The 13,077-nt window shown below is 40.9% G+C and overlaps 1 long non-coding RNA gene across 1 annotated transcript; it reads left to right on the top strand.

The window, feature by feature from the left end:
- The first annotated feature begins 7,444 nt into the window (after positions 1-7,444).
- On the top strand, positions 7,445-12,635 carry LOC112635510. The gene is made up of 2 exons (XR_003121928.1): positions 7,445-7,950; positions 12,378-12,635. It is a non-coding gene; the product is annotated as an uncharacterized LOC112635510 (long non-coding RNA).
- Positions 12,636-13,077: the final 442 nt, after the last annotated feature.

Consider the following 13,077-nt stretch of genomic DNA (forward strand, 5'->3'; position numbering starts at 1 on the left):
CTTAGTTCTATGTAAAACTAAACCTCTCATTTCAGGAACTAATGGAAAAAAAATCAACCAAAATTTCTGCGTAGAGATAATAAAAATATCTTTTGTTATTCCTTAAAGGCAGACTGTAGATGTACTACATGTTAATTTACTGTCAATTTATTCATTTTTAAAAATATAATCTCCACCAGTCAAGGTAGATTTAATTCCATTTTCATCTTGTGTACTTCCTTTCAAGGCTTGGTAATTTCTTTTCTATTTTTATCCATTCCACTTTTGCTTCCTGTCAATTTTTATATCAAAATCTGCTTCAGTGCCATTTGGCAAGGTGCAGTAACAAAAATACTCTTCATGCTTCAATGTTTAAATTTGCCATTGCACTTTAAAATGGTTCTCTGTTTGTGCCAATGGCGTAAGTCAGCTCTTTCACTTGGCACAGATCCTGGACTTGCAGAAGGCAGGAGTTCGATTTCTATAATGGTTCTTCATCATTATCTGAAATTATCCTTTTTCCCTATTCATTTAGTGTGCATTGCACACCCACTATATGCTAGACACTGTGTATGTGCAGCGGGAATACAGCTTACATAGGAGATAAAATAAGACAGCAACGGAAAAAATGCTGGTGTATGATGACAGCACAGGTGTTCTGAGAAAGACAGTGCCCCTGCCATCATGCAGAGGAGGCGGGAGAAGAACTGGGACAGATACCAGTCACCAGAGGCCATGAGATTTTTCTCTTACCTAGAAGAAGAATATCAACTCAATGTGTCACAGACTGAGGCCATTCTGCAGCCACTAGGCCATGCGACTTTAAGCCATAGGACACAGGTATGCTTGGCTAGAAGCCTGGTCCAAGGAAGGGCCCTGTGGGAGTGCAAGGGACACTACTACACCACTGAGACCATGGCCATGGATACAGACTCCTCATTTTACCAGCATTTTGAACCACCTGTCATGCCACAGGGAGTGTTAAGAGCTCAGGCTCTGGAATCAAACTATCTAGGTTCGACTCCTGGCACTGCCACTCACTACCCATGTGCCTTGTATGTAACTAGTTTCCTCACCTGTAAAGTAGGTCCTTAAGATAAATAATTGAGTTGATCAATATGAGTAATGGTTAGAACAATCCCTGGCATATGGTGAGCACTCAAGGTATTTGTTATCGTTCTAATTCCTGGTTTTGTTTTTTCAGGAAGTGAAACCACAGGTTCTGTGGCTCTGCGACACCCTCTCTAAGATGCTTTTGTGCATGGCTCAAGGTGCAGCAGGCAAGACAGAGCTGGGCAATTTAGATGGTACCAAACACAACTGCATCATCTTACAGCTGCCCCCATCCCTGTAATTGGCATATAAACCTTCCCAGTCACCAGGGCTGGCCATTTTCTTCTCACATTGGGAAGAGAAGCACAGAGCAGAGTAACTGCCTCATAGAAAACACACATGAGAGAGTCATGCTGTCAGGGTTGAGGTTTTAAAATAAGTTACTCAAAATAATATGGCAGGCAAGAGCCAGAAGAGGAATTTGGACCCACATCTGTCTAGCCTCAAATGTCTTCCCTCCCCACATTTCATCACACTTTGAGATGATATACAGATATATACATATATCCTCACACCCCAGGGTGGACTTCAAGTTCACTGTAATCACATTGCACCTGTATGTAATATGGGGGTGAGTGAGGAGTGTGCAGAAAATCATACAGTCTCTTTGACCGCAGGTATGACGAGAAAAAGGTTAGCAAATATTTTATTAGTTTCTACTTTGTCACCCTCTCATATACCACACCTGCCTCTCTCAGGCTTAGCTGTCTAAATGAACAAGTACATTCATTCATTCCTTCTCTAAATGAATTTTTAACCCCTACAATGTTTTAGACACTTTGGTGTATAAGATAGGCAAAACTGTCACATTAGGAATTTACATTCTGTTGGTGTCGGGGTGGAAGGGAAAGGCAATAAACAGGTAAGCACATTAACAGGTAAGTTCATTCCAGATTATGATGGGTGCTATTAAGAAGATAAAATGGGGCAATGGCATAGAGTCATTCTTCATTCAGCAACCAACAGACCTCTAAATAGCACTGTACTTGCAATAAGATTCAGCTCCTTTCTGTGTCTTTCCAGGCCCTCCATGATCTGACCTCCCTCCAACTTCATGTCCTGCCATTTTTTTTTTCTCCTTCAGTAATCCCCAGTCATCCCAGTTTTCTTTTTGTTGCTCAAAATATAAAGTTCTGTTTCATCTCCAGGCTTTGCACCTGTTGCTCTCCTTTTCTAGAACATTCTCCACCCCCACACTCTTCCATGCCCCAGGTTTTTGAATGATGGATTCATTCTCACTTTTTTTCTGCCAAAATACCACCTCTTCAGAGAGTCTACAACCATACCATTCATTCTCTTTCCTTTACTTTGCTGCTTATCTTCTTTATAGCACTTACCATTACCTGAAAGTGTCTGATTTATTTACCTTTTTTTTGTCTCCCTCTCCTACTCATGATTGTAGACTATAAATCCACGAGCGCAGGAGGTCTGTTCCATTCACAACTGTTTCCCCAATGCCTGGCACATAGCATGAGCCTGCTCATGATTGAATGAAAACATATTCATGCACCACAGCCAAGAGACAATTCTGACAATCAGCAAATGGGACAGAGCTTTAAAAGACTGCCGTGCTAACACCAAAAATCTTCTATTTAATAAGCCCAGGAAACAAAGACTGTGTGAGAATACAAAACAAAAATAGCATATTTAGTCTTCAGACTCCAAGGTTTCCAAAATCGGTAATAATTTGGAAAGGAGCTATCACAGGGCTTAGATAGGGATGTTCATAAACTTCTCTTCTATCCTTGAGACCGTCAAAGGAAGTGGCATTCTGGACACCCACCTAACCACTGTTATGGATGTCAAAATAAACACAAAACAAAATATAAAGCCAGGGATTGCTTTTCTAACACAGTTTATTTACCTATTTTTTCTCTTCCCAGAAAGAAAGATAAAATGAAACTATATAATTGAACATTCAAGGGAGTCTGTGGATTTGAGAAAGGCCATCGAATTCTAGAGATGAAAGAATTTTTTTTAATAATGTGTGTTTTAGGACCAGAACTCTTTGTTCAAACAAGGTCTTAGGCAGAACATAAGAGAAAATATATGTAAAAAAAGATGCAAGCAGAGGTGATCTGGTTAAAGTCAGGGAGCCCCCTCACCCTACCCGGACATTTCCCTGGGTTGCAGGCGCAAGGAACACAGAGTGAGACCTGCAGATGTGGCCTAACCCTGTTATTTCACAGCCCATGAGAAGGAAAATGCCAGCCCATATCACAAGAACAAATAATGAAATTTCAAAGCTAACACTCAAAGCTGAGCCTGCACATCTTTTCAACTAAATCATAGCAACCTTTCAAAAGAACAGAATAATATACTTAAAGAGAGTTTGCTTGCCTGGGCTCACCAGGCTTCTTCTGAGTACAATTGCATCTTGTAAGAAACATTTTATCTTCTGTTAGTGATGGCATTGTATTCTTTGTATTCTTTCCAGCATGGTTGGTCCTCTCAGTCAGACTCATCCTGGACCATACACCCTCTCTGTGCTTTTCTTCTCTAACTACTCGCATTTTTCCATGAAGTCTGGGGTTAATGTTAGGCTTCTTTTCTAAATCTGCCTTATTTAAAAAATTGCTATACAAAACCACTTCACACCAAATATCTTGCAGGATTCAAATGTTCCCTAAAAGCAGTGAAGAGAGATATGACCCAGAGACTTACAAAGCTGTGACAAAAGCAGGCAGAGCTCAGTGAATGCATTTCTTTCTATATGTTTTGACATCTCACACCTGGCACAGGAGGGAGGCAGTGCAGGAATTAGGGAAAACAAGGTAAGAATTTATGTCACAAGCTCTCCCAGCAATTATTGAAGTAGGTTACTCAACATGTTTATTCCTTCATTCATTCATCTAATGCATATTTCCATGCTGACCAGGAACCATGTTAAGCTCTGAGGATACTAAGATAAGATTGTAACTCACAGCACTTACGGTCTGATAATAAACTAGCAATTACAGAATACAGTAATGCCACCGATGGATGAGCAGAGAGGGCCATTGTGGTGGACTTTTACCTTGTTGATCCTCAAAACGTCTTGTTTTCTATATTAACACTCTTGTATAGGCCCTGACCATACTGACATTGGCTAATGAGATAGTAGCAAGCATGATGCATGCAGAGGATTGAAAATTGCTCACACATAAAGGCTTTCCCATCATGCAAAGCCCAAGTTAGTTGTACTGAGAAAGTGACATGGAGAGAAAGAAAGCAAGGCTGTCAGGGGAGGATGGGGGAAGTGTTCTAGCCTTCCAGCCGTGCTCGCCAAGGTTTCAGACACATGAATGTAGCCATCTGGAATGTTGTGTCCCCATCTACCACCTGAGTGCAACAGCAGGAGCAACCCCCAGCAGGAGAATCACCCAGCTGAGTCCCAACCAAACCAAGACTCAGGAACAAATAAAATAGTGGTTGCTTTAAGCTGCTAAGTTTTGGGGTGGGTTGTCACATAGCAATAAAAACACAACCATATATATTTCTAAAAAAGAACTTTTATTGAAATTAATGCCAAGTGGGGATTTTCCATTTTGATGGATTCATTTTTACAATGTGATCTCTTTTTAAAATTATTTTCCAAATGATTACTGATATAGCATAATCTTTAGTTTGTCATATGCATGCATATTTACTCATACAAGGAAGAAAAATCAGTAGACTGTGGTCAAGAAAAGAAGGCAAAAACCAGAATTTATAGGAGAAAGAGGACAGAAAAACTGAAAGCAGTCAGGGAGAATGAATTTTGTTTGCACATTTTCTGGGTAAACTGATTGGTTCATGTCCAGCAAAGAAGTCAGTCTAAACAGTCTGCTCCTAGGAAGGCTAATGAGGGGTTATCAAAGGACAGAATCTAACTGCTTATGGATTCTCCTCAAAATCTTGAGAGCTTCTCAGGGGGCTTACATGCCAGGCTGTCTCTAAGCATTGGCTGACAGTGTCCTGTCATTAAGATCTTTATCACGGCCAATGTGCAACTGTGATGCCCCATTTTCCTCATCACAGTTTTACATGCTGATTTTAATGTATCTAGCCACTTTGTTCTAACCTTTTAATTAATCTTTTAGGTTTTCTCACTGTAAAATAAGATAATCTGTAAACAATAATTTAGCCTTTTCCCTTTTATTAATATTAATATATAACTGCTGACAAACCACAACTCATGTAGGATTAGACACACAAACAAGCACTCAGAGCACACATCCAGTTGGTGTGGCTGACCAAAGATCCTTTCTACTCAGAGGTATTCGATCAGTGTGGCTGAGGCAGCTCTAGTTTGGACCAGAGACCACTGGCAGATGGCTCATTTGGAGTTAATTCTCATTATAATTTTTTTTCTGAAATCATCTGAATCCATGGGAAGATCTATCTTCAAATCTAGACAGTAACAACTCTTGCCTAGATATTCAGCAGATGGTTAATTCTATGACAGTAGCACTCCACAATCACTAAGCTCTATGTGATGCTAAGTTTATTTCCTGTAAAATCAAAGTGAAACAAGTGCTATTTGGCTGAAAATGGTGTAATAAGATCCAACAAAATAGAGTTGCCTTTTGTTTCCTCTGGGGTTTCTTTTTAGCGCTAAATTGGAGAACTCCATAAATGTTAAGATGTAATGAACTAACTCATTTTTTCCACTCTGCTTTCCATCTCTGACAGGTGCATACACACACACACACACACACACACCCCACCACCACTACCACCACCACCACCATTACCATCCCACTGCCACACCAGCTGCCCTACACTACAGACCACACAGTCCTTGTATGGGAAATAGTTTACACTATGTAAATGTTCACCCAAGGATCTACTATGGAACTCTAGCAATGCTCTATTCAGCCTAGGAAATTTGCTGTGGTGAGAGGCTAAGAGATGGAGTTTTCTGTGGAAGATAAAAGCTGCTTCCTTTATTTGAAGAAAATTAAAGTTTATTCCACAGATCAGTCGTTAACTCTCCAGGGCAAGCCCTTTTCTTCCTCCAAACTTCAACACATATTTCTACAAGTCAGGGGAATATGCATCTTCTTCCTTGGGCCAGCTAAGTGGATATCCTGTGGCAAGTTATTTGGAAACAACAAAACAGGCAATCACCTGCTTAAGTGGTACAATCAGAAAGGCCAAGAGAGACTTCCGACCTTTCCTGAACACCTTAATAATTGAAACTTACATTGATACCATTCTGTTTGCAAAAAGACAGAAATTCCCTATTTTCAAGGCTCTTATGTGGTTCTGAACCATTCCTTTGGGGAACTGGTGTCAACTACTGTCACATTATATTAAAGACCTGACAAAAAAGAGACATGGGATTGATGTTTTTAACTGAGCAGAAGTTGAAAGCTACTGGGCCAGTACCTAGGGGACTTTAGACACTGAGTGGCTAAAAAAATTAGATATATTGTGGTGCAGAGAGATGAAGGAAGGAAGAGAATCAAAGAAAGAAGCAGCAATGACAACCAAAGGCAAAGTTTGCCTTTTTCTAGCTCCTAATCTTTATTCTAACAGCTATCTCGTATTAAGCACTATGTACCAGGTGTGTGAAGGTCTTTGCATGTGTTCGCTCATTACACCTTTACATTTCTGTTTACAGGGAGCAGAGGGGTTTAGGGCCCTGGCTCCAGGGGTTTCTCCCTAGTAGGGGATGAGATCATCCCATATCACGTGAGCTTGTCAGGAACTTGGCATAGACCCTGAGGTTCTACTCAGGTTCCCAAGAATGAACATTCTGGACATTCAGTAAAGAGTTGTTAATATCCCTGCCTGGATCCCTTTCTTTATATTTTGAGAACATTAAGAGAGGGAAGGCTACTGACACTTGGAATGAATAGTTATAGGAAAGAAAACAGTCTTGAGGAACAATGTCAGGAAGATGTGAGAAGATGAAGAGAGGACCAGAGCATGTGTTCCTGGTCGTGGTAACCAAAAACCACCAGGATGGACTTGAGGTTCCTAGAAATCAATTGGGGAAGGAAATCCTAGGAGAAAGATTGGTCTTCTTGTCAATCCAGAGGGTTTTTTTTTCTATTTATTATGGTTTCAACACTAAAAGAAATATGAACTTATTTCCGTGCCTCGAACTGATTTGAAATATGTTTATTGGAAATATTAAAAATCTATATTTTTACTTTAGGACAGATAATTGTGTTTTACCTCAATGTTCTAGTTTGTATTTAGCTTAAAGGACATCCTTGAAATATCTGTTTTTTATAAGAGCTTCAGAGTTGAAAGGGGAAAGGAAGACTGTTTAGGCTGAGAGAGTTCTGTCTGGGTTTGCTTTGGTCTCGTTGGGGGCGCTGGGGTGATTAGCATCACGCAGTGCATGCGATTCTGACACCCTCTTCTGTGGTGGGGGTGAGAAGGCACTGGTGCCACTAGTCCCTGACCTCTCCCTCAGACAAGTTGCAAATGAAAACTGAGGGGGTGGAGTAGCTATGGAAACCAGGAGGGAAGGATTTTTTTTGTTTAAATGCATATGAATTAGAACAAAATGACTGGCATCCCTTTTTCTTTTTCCATCTGTGACAAAAATTCCGTGTCCTGGTTTCTACCTTCACTTTGAAACTTATGGGGGAAAGAACATCATGAAGACCTGCTATTGGCACAGTGTCATTTCCTCTTTCTATGTTTCTGTAGATTAATTTTAAAGCCATTTGGTAGAATTAATCATATAAGCCAGTCCCACTCTCCCTGCAAATGTCTACCTTCATGCAGGTGATTTTGTAGAAAGGAGCTTCTCCAATAAAGAAAAGCTTCTCTTTCAATTCCATGGACATCGGAGAGAGTCCCTTTCAAAATAAGGAGGCTCAGGTCTGGAGAGACAAAGGCCTCTACTTTCTCAAAGGCCTCTTGGACCAAGTCCAGGTATGAGTCCTCAGTACCACGTTTGTCTCTGCGGCACAGCATTTGAGATTTTCATGAGGCTACCTGACCTCAATCTGTTTCCTTTTTATATTAACTCTTTTGGCCCCAGTGGGACATACCCATTTTATGAGTTACTGACATTTATAACCTACTTCATTTTAGCATAAACTTTCTGCCTTTTGTTCTTTTGTGGGCAACATATTAGTTCTTGGATTCTGAGTTTTTAAATGGTATAATTTTTGTTTGGCTCCAGGCAACAGTAGTTCTACTTTGTGTCTGAGCTTCCCATCATCATCTGTCACGGTGCCCACTTGTTCTATTAAAGTATCATCAGGAAGGCACACAACTGATTCAGGGTAAAACATTCTGCTCCAGCAGTGAATGAATCATTCAACGTTGTGTGTCCACTGGGAGAAAAAAAAAAAGCTTCATGTAGCGTATTCATTTCCACAATTTTTATGTATTACCATGAAGACATAGTTATTAATTCACTGTCTCCAGAGATATTCCCAATCCATTTCAAAGCCTGCAATCCTGATTTATTGTAGAAATTATTACACTCACTTTGTTTCACTCTGCTCTACCTTCTAAATCTGAACATGTCTATTGATACTTTCTCCTGTCAATAGTCATGCTAATGATGGAAGAACCTTGGCCAATATGATTAGAGTCTGAAAGAATCTCCTGGGTGATGTAAAACGAGCTCATAGGCAGAGGGGAGAACTTCCTCCTCTAACACACAGGCTGGTGTCTGACTCACTACAAAAAAAGAAAAAGAGAGCAACATGGTTCCACTGTCTCTTTGGATCTCATGAGTTGAAAGCTGAGGCTGTACTCCCCAACAAGCATGAGTATTTCATTTCTGAGTAGGTGACTGGAGAAAGATGAAATCAACTTAATTTGAAGAACATTAAAAAATATGTTTTCATGCTTTGGAAAAGTTTCAGTGTATCAGGTGAAATATTTGGAAATAAAAATTGTTGTAGACTTTGTACCATTGTTGGCCTGGAAGAGCAGGTCACAGTTAATTAATGTTCTAAGGTAACACTGTGTCATATTTGTAGGACAAGTAACAATTCACAGAATGAATTAATCATTGGATCCTGCTATGTTCTGAATATTTGTGCTCCACAAAACTCATATGTTGAAAACCGAACCACCAAGGTGATGGTATTAGGAGGCGGGGCCTTTTAGAGGCAACCAGATCATGAGGGCAGAGCTAATGGCACTAATGGGATGAGTGTCCTTATAAAAGAGACCCCAGGCCAGGCGCGGTGGCTCATGCCTGTAATTCCAGCACTTTGGAAGGCCAAGGCAGGCAGATCACGAGGTCAGGAGTTCGAGACCAGCATGGCCAAAATAGTGAAACACTGTCTCTACTAAAAGTACAAAAAATTAGCTGGATGTGGTGGTGTGCACCTGTAATCCCAGCTACTTGGGAGGCTGAGGCAGGAGAATTGCTTGAACCCGGGAGGCAGAGGTTGCAGTGAGCCAAGATCATGCCATTGCAGTCCCGCCAGGGTGACAGTGCGAGACTCCGTCTCAAAAAAGAAAATCGATAAATAAAAATAAAAAAATAAAAAGAGACCCCAGAAAGACCCTCGCCCCCTCCACCATGGGAGGACACAGCAAGAAGATGCCATTTATATGCCGGAAAGTGGGCTCTCTTTAGACAGCAAATCTATCTTGATCTTAGACTTGCCAGCCTTCAGAAATATGAGAAAGAAATCTCTGTTGTTCATAAGCCACCCACTCAGTTTATAGATTTTTTTATGCAGCCTGAACAGGTTAAGACAGATCCCTCAATCTTTTATTCAAGAGCAACAGGGACAGTGGCCATGACTACAGATGGGAGTCAAATATATCTGGGCTTTATGCAAGCTTAAACATGCACTAGATAATTGACACTGGACGAGTTACCCCACTGTTCTTGCTCTCAACTTTATAATCTTGGGAACGAAGATGGTAATAATATCTATTTCACTGGGATATCATAAACAACGGTGCCCAGTACACTGGGGTGTTACATAAATCAGTGCTCAACAGTAGCTGTTATTTTGCTCTAGGATATTATTGAAGCATATAAAGCCTTATCTTTCCGACAGACTCCGGGCTGTCAAATGCCCTCTGCAATGTTCCTTCAAATTCCTAGAGGATGTAATTTTCATGCCCCTGGTTTAGACAGAGGCTATCTTTCCTACACTCCTTAGAAGATAATATATTTCAAAATAAAGAAAGATCTGAAAGATCTCATTGCTACTAAATACAGAATACTGCATTATCCATAGTATTGAACTTAAATTTGCCTTTGTGATTTTAAAATCTACTTTTAAAATTCTTATACTATATTTAATTGTTGACATTTCCAGTTTTCTATTTTGTGGAGTTAAGACAGCATTAAATACAAAATGAAGAAAATGAAGGACAGATCTCTAGTGCATATACCAGCTTACAGTTTTGTAAATGCAATGCCACGAAATGTGCCCCTGATGTCACAAGAACTTGTAAGCCAGCTGGGGACCCAGACACATCAGAGGTGACATCTCAAGGCAGGGGGAGGGTACCAGAGGCAGCCATGGCAGAGCATGGGAAGAATCCCTTGGGGAGCCATGTCCAGTCTTGCAGATGCTAATTAATCTTGTCATAATATTGTGCCATTCCTCCTCCTTGGTAGCTCTGTCAGAGCATTCTGAACGATCACAGTAAGAGAAATGCAATGACAGCCATGCTTCATCTCCAGCTGTTTCCTAAGTAGATGACAGGTATTCACAAAGTGTTCCTCACAGTCCTGATGAGACTGAGGAGCAGAGTCCACTCCTCAAAACATCCTGGAGTGTTGACATGTTCTGACGGTGTCAGTGATCTGCCAGGATTTGGGTATTTTATCCAGTGATGGATTAGAGGGCATGAAGCTGTGGGTTTTGGAGCTGGACTCACCATTTTTAGGGCTCAAGGGTGTTATACTCTAAGACTAAAACTCACTGAGGGTAAGCACCTCCCTCCATGTTTTAAATTTCTTCCTATCGCTGCGTAAGGCCAGTCTCAGTGGCCTGCATATAGTAGGTGCTCATTATATTTACTATTGATTATATTTACCAAAATATCTTACGGATTCCTCATTATTTAATTTCATGGAGTCTTTACATTATCCATGGAACCGTGTACCTCTTGAATCTCATCTTATCCATCAGGACCTCTCTGACTGTCCCAGTTCATAGTAAGCTTCCTTTCCTCTGAATGTACCATCCTTCTGACACTAAAAAGAACATGCCTACAACACCGGGCGCGGTGGCTCACACCTGTAATCCCAGCATTTTGGGAGGCCGAGGTGGGCGGATCACGAGATCAGGAGATCGAGACCATCCTGGCTAACACGGTGAAACCCCATCTCTACTAAAAATACAAAAATTAGCCGGGCATAGTGGCGGACGACTGTAGTCCCAGCTACTCGGGAGGCTGAGGCAGGAGAATGGCGTGAACCCCGGAGGCGGAGCTTGCAGTGAGCTGAGATTGCGCCACTGCACTCCAGCCTGGGTCACAGAGCGAGTCTCCGTCTCAAAAAAAAAAAAAAAAAAAAAAGAATATGCCCACAACTTGCAAAGTACCTTTCTTACAACGGAGTGAGTGTGCCACATGATTACATGGGGTTGTATTGGTTTCTTTCCTTCATCCTGTGTTTTCAAATTATGCTCTTTAGGGACCTGAGAGAAGGAAAACAGGCTCAGTGCCAACTCACACGACTCTTAAAGGCAGCTCTCTTTACACAGAGATCTTGACAAAGTTTCAAGTTTATGGCATAAAAGGACCCAAGGCGCTTTGTCCTCCTCAATTTCTGCCTGAGGAATGGTAGTCGGTAGGGGTGTTCATTTTTATGTTTCCCTGGTCAAATGGGAAACAGTTACCCAATTATAAGGCAGCTGTCCCCTGTCATTTGAGATACTGATTACAGTGATGTCACACAGTCAAGGACACAACAAGTAGCTAGGATGGACCTAAGGGTCTCTGGTATGCCTACAATGCCAGGCATTTGTGAGGTTTGTTTTGAGGTCAACATCTAGTTCAAGATTCATATGTATATTTTAATGAAGACTTTTCTTCCCTTTTTTCCACACCTTTCTCCCTTCACTAAGTTGGGCGCTGGATGTTAGTAATACTAAGAGACATCAGACATATCTCTCCCTTCAGATCATAACTCAGTGGAAGATTTAGATACATAAACAGAAAGTGACACATTGGAGTATGCACTATGAACTATGAGAGCACAAATGAGAAACATGTTTTGTAAGAAATGCATAGAGGAAAAACTACATGGATATGAGATATTTAAGCTGGACCCTCAAAGATGACAAGCACATCACCAAGTCTTGATGATCTTAGCTCCTTAATCCATCTTTAATCTCTCTGCCTTTTTCCATGTCTGCAGCTAGACCCTCATCAGAGCTGACAACATGTCTAGCCTGCACTACTGCAAGAACTTCTTGGTCTATGGTAGTGTAGTCAACTGAAGAAGCCGGCTTAGTTTCTCCAGTCAGGTGCTCACACTAAGAAAGGTTGGATGGAGGTTATAAAGTGGCTGTGAATGAGAATTCGGTCTGGGCTCTACCAAGCAGAGAAGCCATGCAGAGATGAGAAGCTTGACAGGCATGAAACCATGTTAAGCAGAAAAATAGAAATTCATAACAGAATGGGTGTGGCATTATATAGTGTTCTGTGGAGTACCATGATCCTTCTTCATGAAACAACTTCAAGGCAGACATTTGGCAATTTTTCCATTGCCCCCAGGGCAGAGAGTAACAGAAAGGATGGAGATGTGCAAAGAAGAAGTAAAAAGAATCAGAAGTAGAAGAGAAGAGAACAAAAAGAGGAAACGGGGAATGGAAGAGGTCTTCCCACCCCACCACCACCAGCCTTGCGAAAAGTAACCTCACAGGCATTTCTCTCAACTGGGACTCCCTTAGAAATGGTAGAACATTTAGTTCTCTATATTATATCAAAATAATCTTCTGTACTGGCCTTTCATATTGACTAAAAACACTTTTTTTGCTAATTGAAAAAAGCCCTTTTATAATATTATTAAATAATATTAATTTATTTGCATTGTAATGCAAATACCCCTAGGAGAGGTAA

Source organism: Theropithecus gelada, chromosome 11, assembly GCF_003255815.1.
Source record: "Theropithecus gelada isolate Dixy chromosome 11, Tgel_1.0, whole genome shotgun sequence".
Classification (NCBI taxonomy): Eukaryota; Metazoa; Chordata; class Mammalia; order Primates; family Cercopithecidae; genus Theropithecus; species Theropithecus gelada.